Source organism: Nerophis lumbriciformis, unplaced genomic scaffold, assembly GCF_033978685.3.
Source record: "Nerophis lumbriciformis unplaced genomic scaffold, RoL_Nlum_v2.1 HiC_scaffold_44, whole genome shotgun sequence".
NCBI classification, from domain to species: Eukaryota; Metazoa; Chordata; class Actinopteri; order Syngnathiformes; family Syngnathidae; genus Nerophis; species Nerophis lumbriciformis.
This window is the reverse complement of record NW_027316586.1, coordinates 50,001-58,781: the sequence shown is the minus strand read 5'-3', so window position 1 is coordinate 58,781 and position 8,781 is coordinate 50,001.

The window sequence follows — 8,781 nt, the reverse complement described above, 5'->3', positions numbered from 1 at the left end:
GTGCGCCTTTGCTGGGTGCGTTGTGGACATTGTAGGCACCCCGGAACCCTGGTGGAACGCGGCGGGACTTGTGGGACTCGAACCTGGGTGTGATTTTGGATCAAATTGGCGGCGGGACTTGTGGGACTCGAACCTGGGTGTGATTTTGGATCATTTCGTGGCCTTTTGCTATGCATGCCTTCTCCCCGCTAGTTTGATGTGTGCTGCTGCAAAAGTTCCAAGAGGGCGTTTTTGCCCCCCTCCAAACTCCTTCTCTTTGTTTATAGTGCATATTTTCTGCTGGATCTACTCTCTATTTACTCCAAGGAAAAAAACTAGCCGGTCGCGGCAAATTTTTACAATCGGTCGCCAAACTACGGCACGAGGGCCGAACGCGGTACGCCGGCGTCCAAGATACGGCCCGGGGATTTTTTTTGATTTTTTGGGCTTTTTTTGATTTTTTTGGACATGTTGGGCATCCCAGGACTCGGGTGCGACTGCAGGACGTGTGGGGCTCTAACCTGGGTGTGGTTTTTGGTCATTTTTCCGGACTTTTGCCCACTTTTCCAACTTTTCTTCCCAATCACAGTGCGCCTTTGCTGGGTGCGTTTTGGGCATGTGGGGGGCACCTCGGACTCGGGTGGGACGCGGCGGGACTTGTGGCACTCGTACCTGGGTGTGATTTTTGATCATTTTGTGGACTTTTCCCCAGACACTCTCCACTTTTCTACCCCACTTCCCCTGTGCGAAATACGGCAAACTGTCTGAAAATAGGGGCTCCAAGTGTTCCCCACTCTTTCTGGCCCACAAAAGGCCTCTCATTCCCCGGGAACACCTGTAGGACTCCCCGGCGTCAAGGAAATACGCCAAACCGTCTGAAAATAGGGGCCCAAAAGAACTGGAAATAATGTGTTTAATTTGGGGGGTGATGTCTATAATTATGGGGGTGCATTGGAGGCGGGAGTCCACTGGAGGGCTCCACACCGTCTGAATATAGGGCCCCAAAAGGCCTGGAATTAATGTATTTAATTTGGGGGGTGCATTTGCAGCGGGAGTCCACCGGAGGGCTCCAATTCCCCACTCTTTTGTTGACCTATGTATGGCCCCAAAAGGCCTCTCATTCCCCGGGGAGACCTGAAGGACCCCCCCGGCGTCACCGAAATAAGCCAAACTGTCTGAAAATAGGGGCTCCAAGGGTTCCCCACTCTTTCTGGCCCACAAAAGGCCTCTCATTCCCCGGGAACACCTGTAGGACTCCCCGGCGTCAAGGAGATACGCCAAACTGTCTGAAAATAGGGCCCCAAAAGAACTGGAAATGATGCCTTTAATTTGGGGGGTGATGTCTTTAATTTGGGGGGTGCATTGGAGGCGGGAGTCCACTGGAGGGCTACACACCGTCTGAATATAGGGCCCCAAAAGGCCTGGAATTAATGTCTTTAATTTGGGGGGTGCATTTGCAGCGGGAGTCCACCGGAGGGCTCCATTTCCCCACTCTTTTGTTGACATATGGCCACAAAAGGCCTCTCATTCCCCGGGAAGACCTGATGGACGCCCCGGCGTCACCGAAATAAGCCAAACTGTCTGAAAATAGGGGCTCCAAGTGTTCCCCACTCTTTCTGGCCCACAAAAGGCCCCTCATTCCCCGGGAACACCTGTAGGACTCCCCGGCGTCAAGGAAATACGCCAAACCGGCTGAAAATAGGCCCCCAAAAGAACTGGAAATAATGTCTTTAGTTTGGGGGGTGATGTCTTTAATTTGGGGGGTGCATTGGAGGCGGGAGTCCACTGGAGGGCTCCACAACGTCTGAAAATAGGGCCCCAAAAGAACTGGAAATAATGTGTTTAATTCAGGGTGCATTTGCAGCGAGTGTCCACCAGAGGGCTCCAATTCCCCAGCTATAGTCCTGGTACTCTAAAATGATGGCACTTAGTCAAATTTCCGCCTTTTTTTGATGACTTCCAACTAGGAGAGGGACTCATTTTGAGTTCCGGACCCGGGTGGAGAACCATAGCAGGTCGGCCTTCTTAAAGGGACATCCTCCTAGGCACTTAGTCAAATTTCCGCCTTTTTTTTTGGACTTCCAGCGAGGAGAGGGACAATTTTGCGTTCCAGACCCGGGTGGAGAACCATAGCAGGTCGGCCTTCTTAAAGGGACATCCTCCTAGGCACTTAGTCAAATTTACGCCTTTTTTTTGGACTTCCAGCGAGGAGAGGGACTAATTTGGCGTTCCAGACCCAGGTGGAGAACCATAGCAGGTCGGCCTTCTTAAAGGGACATGCCCCTAGACACTTAGTCAAATTTACGCCTTTTTTTTGGACTTCCAGCGAGGAGAGGGACTAATTTTGCTTTCCGTACCCGGATGGAGAACCATAGCACGTCGGCCTTCTTAAAGGGAAATGCTCCTAGGCACTTAGTCAAATTCACGCCTTTTTTTTGGACTTCCAGCGAGGAGAGGGACAATTTTGCTTTCCTGACCCAGGTGGAGAACCATAGCACGTCGGCCTTCTTTAAGGGACATCCTCCTAGGCACTTAGTCAAATTTACGCCTTTTTTATGGACTTCCAGCGAGGAGAGGGACTAATTTTGCTTTCCGCACCCGGGTGGAGAACCATAGCAGGTCAGCCTTCTTAAAGGGACATCCTCCTAGGCACTTAGTCAAATTTACGCCTTTTTTTTGGACTTCCAGCGAGGAGAGGGACTAATTTTGCTTTCCGTACCCGGGTGGAGAACCATAGCACGTCGGCCTTCTTAAAGGGAAATGCTCCTAGGCACTTAGTCAAATTCACGCCTTTTTTTTGGACTTCCAGCGAGGAGAGGGACAATTTTGCTTTCCTGACCCAGGTGGAGAACCATAGCACGTCGGCCTTCTTAAAGGGAAATGCTCCTAGGCACTTAGTCAAATTCACGCCTTTTTTTTGGACTTCCAGCGAGGAGAGGGACAATTTTGCTTTCCTGACCCAGGTGGAGAACCATAGCAGGTCGGCCTTCTTAAAGGGACATGCCCCTAGACACTTAGTCAAATTCACGCCTTTTTTTTGGACTTCCAGCGAGGAGAGGGACTAATTTGGCGTTCTGTACCCAGGTGGAGAACCATAGCACGTCGGCCTTCTTAAAGGGACATCCTCCTAGGCACTTAGTCAAATTCACGCCTTTTTTTTGGACTTCCAGCGAGGAGAGGGACTAATTTGGCGCTCCGTACCCAGGTGGAGAACCATAGCACGTCGGCCTTCTTAAAGGGACATCCTCCTAGGCACTTAGTCAAATTCACGCCTTTTTTTTGGACTTCCAGCGAGGAGAGGGACAATTTTGCGTTCCTGACCCAGGTGGAGGACCATAGCACGTCGGCCTTCTTAAAGGGACATCCTCCTAGGCACTTAGTCAAATTCACGCCTTTTTTTTGGACTTCCAGCGAGGAGAGGGACTAATTTGGCGTTCCAGACCCAGGTGGAGAACCATAGCACGTCGGCCTTCTTAAAGGGAAATGCTCCTAGGCACTTAGTCAAATTCACGCCTTTTTTTTGGACTTCCAGCGAGGAGAGGGACAATTTTGCTTTCCTGACCCAGGTGGAGAACCATATCACGTCGGCCTTCTTTAAGGGACATCCTCCTAGGCACTTAGTCAAATTTCCGCCTTTTTTTTGGACTTCCAGCGAGGAGAGGGACTAATTTGGCGTTCCAGACCCAGGTGGAGAACCATAGCACGTCGGCCTTCTTTAAGGGACATCCTCCTAGGCACTTAGTCAAATTTACGCCTTTTTTTTGGACTTCCAGCGAGGAGAGGGACAATTTTGCTTTCCTGACCCAGGTGGAGAACCATAGCACGTCGGCCTTCTTAAAGGGAAATGCTCCTAGGCACTTAGTCAAATTCACGCCTTTTTTTTGGACTTCCAGCTAGGAGAGGGACTAATTTGGCGTTCCGTACCCAGGTGGAGAACCATAGCAGGTCGGCCTTCTTAAAGGGAAATGCTCCTAGACACTTAGTCAAATTTCCGCCTTTTTTTTTGGACTTCCAGCGAGGAGAGGGACTAATTTGGCGTTCCAGACCCAGGTGGAGAACCATAGCACGTCGGCCTTCTTTAAGGGACATCCTCCTAGGCACTTAGTCAAATTTACGCCTTTTTTTTGGACTTCCAGCGAGGAGAGGGACTAATTTTGCTTTCCGTACCCGGGTGGAGAACCATAGCACGTCGGCCTTCTTAAAGGGAAATGCTCCTAGGCACTTAGTCAAATTCACGCCTTTTTTTTGGACTTCCAGCGAGGAGAGGGACAATTTTGCTTTCCTGACCCAGGTGGAGAACCATAGCACGTCGGCCTTCTTAAAGGGACATCCTCCTAGGCACTTAGTCAAATTCACGCCTTTTTTTTGGACTTCCAGCGAGGAGAGGGACTAATTTGGCGTTCCAGACCCAGGTGGAGAACCATAGCAGGTCGGCCTTCTTAAAGGGACATGCCCCTAGACACTTAGTCAAATTTACGCCTGAAAATAGGGCCCCAAAAGAACTGGAAATAATGTCTTTAATTCAGGGTGCATTTGCAGCGAGTGTCCACCAGAGGGCTCCAATTCCCCCACTATAGTCCTGGTACTCTAAAATGATGGCACTTAGTCAAATTTCCGCCTTTTTTTGATGACTTCCAACTAGGAGAGGGACTAATTTTGAGTTCCGGACCCGGGTGGAGAACCATAGCACGTCGGCCTTCTTAAAGGGACATCCTCCTAGGCACTTAGTCAAATTCACGCCTTTTTTTTGGACTTCCAGCGAGGAGAGGGACAATTTTGCTTTCCTGACCCAGGTGGAGAACCATAGCACGTCGGCCTTCTTAAAGGGACATCCTCCTAGGCACTTAGTCAAATTCACGCCTTTTTTTTGGACTTCCAGCGAGGAGAGGGACAATTTTGCTTTCCTGACCCAGGTGGAGAACCATAGCACGTCGGCCTTCTTAAAGGGAAATGCTCCTAGACACTTAGTCAAATTCACGCCTTTTTTTTGGACTTCCAGCTAGGAGAGGGACTAATTTGGCGTTCCGTACCCAGGTGGAGAACCATAGCAGGTCGGCCTTCTTAAAGGGAAATGCTCCTAGACACTTAGTCAAATTTCCGCCTTTTTTTTTGGACTTCCAGCGAGGAGAGGGACTAATTTGGCGTTCCAGACCCAGGTGGAGAACCATAGCACGTCGGCCTTCTTTAAGGGACATCCTCCTAGGCACTTAGTCAAATTTACGCCTTTTTTTTGGACTTCCAGCGAGGAGAGGGACTAATTTTGCTTTCCGTACCCGGGTGGAGAACCATAGCACGTCGGCCTTCTTAAAGGGAAATGCTCCTAGGCACTTAGTCAAATTCACGCCTTTTTTTTGGACTTCCAGCGAGGAGAGGGACAATTTTGCTTTCCTGACCCAGGTGGAGAACCATAGCACGTCGGCCTTCTTAAAGGGACATCCTCCTAGGCACTTAGTCAAATTCACGCCTTTTTTTTGGACTTCCAGCGAGGAGAGGGACTAATTTGGCGTTCCAGACCCAGGTGGAGAACCATAGCACGTCGGCCTTCTTAAAGGGACATCCTCCTAGGCACTTAGTCAAATTCACGCCTTTTTTTTGGACTTCCAGCGAGGAGAGGGACAATTTTGCTTTCCTGACCCAGGTGGAGAACCATAGCACGTCGGCCTTCTTAAAGGGACATCCTCCTAGGCACTTAGTCAAATTCACGCCTTTTTTTTGGACTTCCAGCGAGGAGAGGGACTAATTTGGCGTTCTGTACCCAGGTGGAGAACCAAGGGACGTCGGCCTTCTTAAGGGGACATCCTCCTAGACACTTAGTCAAATTCACGCCTTTTTTTTGGACTTCCAGCGAGGAGAGGGACAATTTTGCTTTCCTGACCCAGGTGGAGAACCATAGCACGTCGGCCTTCTTAAAGGGAAATGCTCCTAGGCACTTAGTCAAATTCACGCCTTTTTTTTGGACTTCCAGCGAGGAGAGGGACAATTTTGCTTTCCTGACCCAGGTGGAGAACCATAGCACGTCGGCCTTCTTAAAGGGAAATGCTCCTAGGCACTTAGTCAAATTCACGCCTTTTTTTTGGACTTCCAGCGAGGAGAGGGACTAATTTGGCGTTCCAGACCCAGGTGGAGAACCATAGCAGGTCGGCCTTCTTAAAGGGACATGCCCCTAGACACTTAGTCAAATTTACGCCTGAAAATAGGGCCCCAAAAGAACTGGAAATAATGTCTTTAATTCAGGGTGCATTTGCAGCGAGTGTCCACCAGAGGGCTCCAATTCCCCCACTATAGTCCTGGTACTCTAAAATGATGGCACTTAGTCAAATTTCCGCCTTTTTTTGATGACTTCCAACTAGGAGAGGGACTAATTTTGAGTTCCGGACCCGGGTGGAGAACCATAGCACGTCGGCCTTCTTAAAGGGACATCCTCCTAGGCACTTAGTCAAATTTCCGCCTTTTTTTTGGACTTCCAGCGAGGAGAGGGACTAATTTGGCGTTCCAGACCCAGGTGGAGAACCATAGCACGTCGGCCTTCTTTAAGGGACATCCTCCTAGGCACTTAGTCAAATTCACGCCTTTTTTTTGGACTTCCAGCGAGGAGAGGGACAATTTTGCTTTCCTGACCCAGGTGGAGAACCATAGCACGTCGGCCTTCTTAAAGGGAAATGCTCCTAGGCACTTAGTCAAATTCACGCCTTTTTTTTGGACTTCCAGCGAGGAGAGGGACAATTTTGCTTTCCTGACCCAGGTGGAGAACCATAGCACGTCGGCCTTCTTAAAGGGAAATGCTCCTAGACACTTAGTCAAATTTACCAAACTTTTCTATAGAGCCCTGGTACTCTAAAATGATGACACATAGACAAAAAACCAAACTTTTCTATAGAGGCCTGGTACTCTAAAATGATGGCACTTAGTCAAATTTCCGCCTTTTTTTTGGACTTCCAGCGAGGAGAGGGACAATTTTGCTTTCCTGACCCAGGTGGAGAACCATAGCACGTCGGCCTCATAAAGGGACATCCTCCTAGGCACTTAGTCAAATTTCCGCCTTTTTTTTGGACTTCCAGCGAGGAGAGGGACTAATTTTGCGTTCCTGACCCAGGTGGAGAACCATAGCAGGTCGGCCTTCTTAAAGGGACATCCTCCTAGGCACTTAGTCAAATTTACGCCTTTTTTTTTGGACTTCCAGCGAGGAGAGGGACTAATTTTGCTTTCCTGACCCAGGTGGAGAACCATAGCAGGTCGGCCTTCTTAAAGGGACATCCTCCTAGGCACTTAGTCAAATTTACACCTTTTTTTTGGACTTCCAGCGAGGAGAGGGACTAATTTTGCGTTCCTGACCCAGGTGGAGAACCATAGCAGGTCGGCCTTCTTAAAGGGAAATGCTCCTAGACACTTAGTCAAATTTCCGCCTTTTTTTTTGGACTTCCAGCGAGGAGAGGGACTAATTTGGCGTTCCAGACCCAGGTGGAGAACCATAGCAGGTCGGCCTTCTTAAAGGGACATGCCCCTAGACACTTAGTCAAATTTACGCCTGAAAATAGGGCCCCAAAAGAACTGGAAATAATGTCTTTAATTCAGGGTGCATTTGCAGCGAGTGTCCACCAGAGGGCTCCAATTCCCCCACTATAGTCCTGGTACTCTAAAATGATGGCACTTAGTCAAATTTCCGCCTTTTTTTGATGACTTCCAACTAGGAGAGGGACTAATTTTGAGTTCCGGACCCGGGTGGAGAACCATAGCACGTCGGCCTTCTTAAAGGGACATCCTCCTAGGCACTTAGTCAAATTTCCGCCTTTTTTTTGGACTTCCAGCGAGGAGAGGGACTAATTTGGCGTTCCAGACCCAGGTGGAGAACCATAGCACGTCGGCCTTCTTTAAGGGACATCCTCCTAGGCACTTAGTCAAATTTACGCCTTTTTTTTGGACTTCCAGCGAGGAGAGGGACAATTTTGCTTTCCTGACCCAGGTGGAGAACCATAGCACGTCGGCCTTCTTAAAGGGAAATGCTCCTAGGCACTTAGTCAAATTCACGCCTTTTTTTTGGACTTCCAGCGAGGAGAGGGACAATTTTGCTTTCCTGACCCAGGTGGAGAACCATAGCACGTCGGCCTTCTTAAAGGGAAATGCTCCTAGGCACTTAGTCAAATTCACGCCTTTTTTTTGGACTTCCAGCGAGGAGAGGGACAATTTTGCTTTCCTGACCCAGGTGGAGAACCATAGCACGTCGGCCTTCTTAAAGGGAAATGCTCCTAGGCACTTAGTCAAATTCACGCCTTTTTTTTGGACTTCCAGCGAGGAGAGGGACAATTTTGCTTTCCTGACCCAGGTGGAGAACCATAGCACGTCGGCCTTCTTAAAGGGAAATGCTCCTAGGCACTTAGTCAAATTCACGCCTTTTTTTTGGACTTCCAGCGAGGAGAGGGACAATTTTGCTTTCCTGACCCAGGTGGAGAACCATAGCACGTCGGCCTTCTTAAAGGGAAATGCTCCTAGGCACTTAGTCAAATTTCCGCCTTTTTTTTGGACTTCCAGCGAGGAGAGGGACTAATTTGGCGTTCCAGACCCAGGTGGAGAACCATAGCAGGTCAGCCTTCTTAAAGGGACATCCTCCTAGGCACTTAGTCAAATTTCCGCCTTTTTTTTGGACTTCCAGCGAGGAGAGGGACTAATTTTGCTTTCCGCACCCGGGTGGAGAACCATAGCAGGTCAGCCTTCTTAAAGGGACATCCTCCTAGGCACTTAGTCAAATTTACGCCTTTTTTTTGGACTTCCAGCGAGGAGAGGGACTAATTTTGCTTTCCGTACCCG